Genomic DNA, 6,100 nt, shown 5'->3' on the forward strand with positions numbered 1-6,100 from the left:
GGACTCCATCCGATGACAATCAGCTGCAGAATAAGGGACAGGACCAAGTCCCCTCTGGGGCAGTCAATGGCAGAGGGTCAGCAGCACAGGCAGCTCCCAGGGGTCGCTGCTCTAACCCCCTGCTCCAGATGACTGGCTGGGCACTCCACACACCTTGTGGCTCATGTATCCTGTTCCTGAGCACCGGCCTGTGCCCCAAGCTCCCAGGGACCCTCATCCTGGCGCTCTGCTGCTCCTCAGGATCCCAGTGCCTTGCCTGCTGCTGTCCCGCTTCCCTGAGGAAGGTAAGGGGTTTCCTCAACTCACCGGCCCAGCTCCCTGCTCTGGATAAGGATGCTGCTTGCACTCCTGGCCGCTGCCTCTTCTCTGCAGTGGAGTGGGGGGCCGACTGCCACCCCTAGCCTCCAGGACGCCTGGCATGTCCAGCACACTGCAATGGGCCTTGGGGCCCCAGCTCTCTGCCCCAAGCCCTGGCCGCAGCTCCCTCTCTGCTGCAGGGCTGGAGGCACGGCTGACTGACGCTGCCTTCTTCCCCCAGGGCCTTCGAGGCTCTTCAGAGGGGTCTCTCTGCTCCCTCTGCTGGGTCAGCTCACCCCAGCTCATCTTGGGCCTCCTGCATTGTTCCCCAGTCAGCAGCCCCCCTGCCACATGCCAGTTCGGCTGCTGCTTTTATCCCCTCCGGCAGTCCCTCCCTGGCTTGCAAACCGGCCAGCCAGGGCTCAGGGTAGCTAGCCCCCAACCCCGGCCATCCCCGTTCCATGCGAATGAGGGGATTGAAAACCCCTTTGGACTGGCTTCCCCTTTTCCCCAGGGCAGGGCGCCCCTGCTCCACCCTTGGGGCTGCTCAGAGTTCACCTGCTTTGTCTCTAGCCCCGGGTAAGTATCTCAAGCCAATCTGGTGAGTCCACACTGGCAGTCCGTTACAGGTATAATCACCTTAGACTGCTAGTGCTGGAAACCCGCCTTGCTCTCACTTTGGGCTCAAGTAAATGACTATACAAAGAGACTTACATGATATGAGGCCGGAAGAATAGCTGTATTTCTCTGCTGTTCAGTCCTTGGCTTTTTGACTGACACTGCCAGCAATAAGGCTAGTTACTCTCAACAATGGCAGTGTTTTTCATGAGGTAGGTATCCACAGAAAATCTGGATTAAACTCACCAGATCAGTTAATGTAAGCCATTAGGGAGCCACCAGCTGGTACTGAATTTCAGTCATTATCAAATGGGGCAGATTTTTCTGCCTGTGCACTGCATTGCTAGGAACAGTCCAACCTTACCTCCTCTGTAGTGTGACTGACTCCTGAGAAGCTGCCTCCAAACCACCAGGGAAAAGAACAGGAGAGCCAAAACCATGAGTCGGGGGTAGAATCTCATTTTTTTGTACATCTCCAAGCTGCTGCACGAGGAAATAATAATGAAACCAAGGGTGTAGCCCTGAAGTAATGGCAAAAGACTACCTCCTGCATGTTTACTCTGAGAGATGTGGGCCTTCGGGCAGGGTTAAAGTACTTTTTGTGCAACAGCTCAGTTTACCGATATCCATCCTTGTGCTTAGAGAAAGTCCCAGAGAGAGGGTGAAAAAGGACTCCCTCTTGCAGATTACACAGCACAATCTCTCCCTTTTGCCTGTCTATTTTATATCCACCAGTTGCTTACCGTCCAAGACAAGAAACTCCTTGGGAGAGGGACTGCCTGCTTGTTGTGTGTCTATGCAATAACTACCAGGGACCAGAAGCTCTGGTCCCTGCCTGTAGCTCCTAGATGCTGTCTCACTCTAAATAATGAATGAGGATAGTACTCAGGAGTGTACATGCATAGGTGTGGTCAGACAGCCCAACAGGAGTTGAGGGTGAGAATGGCTGAGTGTGGTTGGCCCCTCTGCATCTCCCAGACAGGGACCACCCTAAGGTGCCCCTCAGTGCAGTGTTGCTTAGTTTAACGGTCTCAGAGACACTGTCATTGCTATTAGTATAACAACACATCTAGATGATCTGCATGAGACTAATGCACCTCTTTACTAGGCACAGTGCAGAGGTACAGCAGGATGCAGCCCCTGCCTCATGGGGCCTATAGCCTGAATAAACACCACAGGAAAAAAGGCGGGAAGGAAAATGGAGACACAAATGATGCATCTACAAAGGCATTTTAATGTGCATTAGCTTATTTTAATGTGCATTAAAGCATCACAAAAAGTGTGCTTTAGCTAATGCTTATTAGAATAAGCTAATGTGCATTTTTCCAGTACTTCACAATGGAGGTATTAGATTTAATGTGCATGACCTAAAGCACTTTAATTGAACATGTAGACATGCCCAAAGAGGTGAAGTGACTGGCTCAAGGTCCCCCAGCTGGCCAGCTAGGTTCAGAAATCTGGTCAGATGAATCCTGGCCTGCTGCCCGCAACACCAGGGTGCATTCCTGAGTGACTACAGTTCAGCTGCTGCAGCCATTGCAACAAACACAGCCCCGGTCACCTCCATGCCCACCCGGGGTGCAGACCCTGTCTATTATGCCTTTGGGATGCAGTGAGTGTGTGTATCCAAAACACGGAGGAAGAAAAAGGTCAACAACACTGAGGTCCCGTGGTGCTGTAGAATACAAAACCTGCAAAATGAGGAGCAATTCTCTAAAATCTCTTTTCCTGCTGAGCGGTGTTCCCTGCACTGATCTGGCCTCTCCCCACAGCACACCAGCCTGGCATCATAGTTGCCTCCTGGCAAAGGCCCAACCTACTGGTACATTTTAAGTCAGCTCAAGGAAGGACACTCGCATAGGTTGGAATTGAATGTAGTTGATGAAATTTTGTGCTTTAAAAAAAAGTGACAGCTGCTTATAGGCAGGAAAGGGGGCTGAATTGTAAAACATGAGGTGGGACGTTTTAGAGATGGAAAAATGAGTTCTGTATTGATGCAGTACAAGGTCCGTCTGTTAGGTCATTAGGATTTGAGATGCAGGGAGTGATGTGGCCAGTGTGTGAGTGTTGTTTTTTGTTAAGTGTTTCTTGCACAAGGTCCCTATAGATTTAACAAGCTGGAAGCTCAGAAAGCAAGTTGTAGGGCTGTGCGAAGCTTCGGGTGCTGGCTTGATTCAGAGGAGATTTGGCCTGATTTGGTGGCTGAGTCTCTGAATCCAAATCGAATCAGGGGACCAATTAAAAGATACAAATAAATGCGAAGCTCTCCAGATTGATTTGGAAAAGTTTCAGAGAGCATCAGTGATTCAGGCAGTCCCCCTGCTGCAGCAGGGAGCTGGAGCCAGACTCGGAGCTGATAAATAGGGTTCGGGGGAGGGGAGGCTGGAGGAGGGGACCATGTGGGGGACCCCTGCCAGGCCCCATCCCAGACCCCAGCCCCTTTGAGTGCCCCTGACCCCTGCCCACTCCCCACCCTTGCCTGCCCTGCCTGCCCCAGCTCCCAGCATTTGAAAAACAGCCCCTACTCACCAGGTGCTGCCTGGTACGGGGGCGATCCCTGCTGCCCCCCACCATGTGGGGGGGCTCTGCCATGAACCCCCTGACCCCTACCTGCTTTTCCAGCCCCTCCATGGCTGCCTCACCTGCCCCAGCTCCCGGCACTTTAAGAAAAAAAACCACCCCAAAACCCCCAACTTACCATTAGAGACCTTGGGGCTTCTGGGGGCTCGTGCAAAGGCCTTCACGCAGCACGGGGCAGCGGGGATTGTCCCCCCACCAGGCAGGAACTGGTGAGTACAGGCTTTTGGTTTTCAAAGAGCCGGGAGCTGGGGCGGGCAGGGGATGGGGCCCCTGTGATTCGGATATTTGACTGGTTCGGCAGCAGCTGAATCTCTGAATCAGTTTCAGCTGAATCAATTCGGGACAGCAATTCGAATCACTGAATCGAATCACTGTCCCCTAAATCGACTGAATGCAAAGCGAATACTAGCTGCTTCGCACAGGCCTAGCAAGTTGTTTATTCCGGGCCTCCTGTGAAGAAATGATGAGCGTTCCTGTCAGCTGCACAGATCTTTCCCGCTCGCCTCTCGGCAAAGTTTTCAGTAATGTCTAGAGCCAGTCAAGCTCTCTGTTGCCACCAGAGGGTGCTCCATACATGAGAAAGCATTGCAGAGCCTTTTTAGGGAACAGGGAATGGAATTTGATTATTTATAATATACGCTGCCTGAAAAGAAAGAAATCAGCAGCTGTTATAGCACTGACTCTAAGTTTAGAAGCCAGCTGAATCCCCAGCGGCACTCAGGGATTCAGATGAGTCTGAGACGCATGCCGACTTTTTTTTCATCTTTCATGTGGGATTGTATGTTAGTACTGGAAGGGACGCTGTGTACTGGGATTCCCATATTTAATACAAGAGCCAAAACCAATTGGCCCTGCAGTACTGTGAGTCATCATTGTCAATGTTAATGCCCCTTTCACTGCCAAATTCAATACAGCCACTGCATATCCCAAGACTAAGGAGGCCAGAGCCCTGCCCTAAGAGCCCCAGTCATGGACCCAGCCTTCAGTGTGCTAGGCACTGTACAAACAGGGAATAAAGAACAGCCCCTGGCCCAGAGAGTTCCTGGGCTGTGTAATACTAATAGGAACGTGTTCTTATTTAGCAGAGTTCATCCCTAGAACTCAAAGAACCTTTGCAAGAAATGGTGAAACTGAGGGGCAAAGGGGAGATGTAACTTGCTGGGAATCACCCAGCAGGCAGGCAGTAAAGCTGGGAATATGACTCAGGTTGCCTGAGGGCCAATCCCAGGCTTCAGGCTAACACAGAGAAAAATTGGCCTGTTTTTGTTAATCAGTGGATGCATCTACACATTCATTAATGTGCTGTAATTATGGCGCATTACGTTTAGTACCTGTAATGCCAGGTACCAGCTTAATATGTGTAATTGGTGCTACTGTGCATTAGTGCAAATGAACTTATTTTTAGTGACGTTAATGTGCATTAGACTAAATCTACTGTGCATTAGTGCATTATCACAGGTTTTGCCTATCCTGGGTTTTGTTGTCTTAATGGTTAGTAGAATTGGTCTTCTGTGCATTAAGCGTCTTGTGTAGATGTGCCCAGTAGCAATTAGATTAATACTGATAACTGTACTAGGGGGTGGGAGGAAGGTTCTCGTTGTTAAGCATTTATCACTGGAATGTAGGGACAATTCCTCCTTTATTTAAATTAAATTATACTCTATAGGGACTTTGCCAAGCCCTACCACTACTACAAACAGGGATACTGCTGGAGTCACTGCTGTGGATTTGCCCAGTGTATTTTTATACAGCTGATCAAGGACAAATCTGTAAACTGAACATGAACATATGTTCTCTGGATGAAAAATAAATGCACTCTACCTCTTTATATTTAAAAAAAAATGATGTGTATAAAACTCGGTCAGTCTAGTGCCCTCAGGAGAAGTGCACAAAACAAACTCTAGACATCTAGACTCTAGTCATGTCCACTATGAATCAAGCTATCAGGCTGCACTCCATGTGCAGATTTAATGTCTCATTTTGTTGCTTATTTTGTTATACTTGTTCTCGTGGCTCTTTTTGGTAGGATCATGACATAAATTCACATTTGTCTTTGTAAATCTAGTGAAATAAAAGCCAATGAGCAGTTTTATTTAATTCAGGTAAGTCCTGCCTGTTGTTTTGCACCTTGGCCACTAGAGGTTGCTAAGAACCTGAGCCTAGAGTACAAACATGAGAAGGGGAGTCTGCCACCTGTTTTGAAGGTGTTGTGGTAGTGAAGAACTGGAAGGAGAGGACTGGCATTACACATCTGTCTACATGGTCATCCCATCTGTTGTAAAATAATAATAAAAAAAAGACCTTACCTTATGCCATCCATTCTTCACTGCTAGACCAGTAACATGGAGGCACAGGGCTTTATTGTTGGCTAATGCCAGAGCTGCATTCATTAACTAACTTGATCCAGTGATGTTGAGTCCGGCCAGTGGTTGAGCTAACCCCTGATGACAAAGCAGTCTAAGGCCTTCTCCAACATCTGCAGCTTAATAATAGGGGTGTGCAAAGCAGGCTGTAATCGATTTGGATTTGGCCTGTATCAGGGACAGTGATTTGATTTGTTGATTTGGATTACTGTCCCTGATTTAGTTCAGCCAAATCTGAATCT

The sequence above is a fragment of the Crocodylus porosus genome, unplaced genomic scaffold (assembly GCF_001723895.1).
Source record: "Crocodylus porosus isolate Cpor-Errol unplaced genomic scaffold, CroPor_comp1, whole genome shotgun sequence".
NCBI classification, from domain to species: Eukaryota; Metazoa; Chordata; order Crocodylia; family Crocodylidae; genus Crocodylus; species Crocodylus porosus.